The following is a 416-nucleotide window of genomic DNA, read 5'->3' as shown; positions in this document are numbered from 1 at the left end:
GGGATTAAAGACTTTTGACTGCCCCCATTACAGCAGCATCGCCCCACCACCGACTACCTCTACAGGTTTCTCATACTTTCATTGATATAATAGTTCCCACACATACTAATACGAAAACTAAGATCGCGGTATACACGATCTGTAAACAGGTTGTCGTTAGAGAGGAAAAGTAAGTACTAGTCTGCAACTTGTGTAAAAGTTTATATCATAACAAATGCTGTAACATTCCGGACAGCGAAATCTCGCAACATAAAAAACAAAATTGGAATTGCCCCTCATGTCAGAGTGTAACCAAGTCAGGGGCTAGGCAATGTAGTGCCGTACCCAGCAGAAGTATGGAGGAAAACATAATGGCCATACTCAAAGAAATCGGGAAAATTACAGATGATTTAAAAGATATCAAAAATGTTATGAAC

This window comes from Halyomorpha halys, unplaced genomic scaffold (genome assembly GCF_000696795.3).
Source record: "Halyomorpha halys isolate HHAL.00 unplaced genomic scaffold, Hhal_1.1 Scaffold273.1, whole genome shotgun sequence".
Lineage (NCBI taxonomy): Eukaryota > Metazoa > Arthropoda > Insecta > Hemiptera > Pentatomidae > Halyomorpha > Halyomorpha halys.
This window is presented reverse-complemented; position numbering follows the sequence as displayed.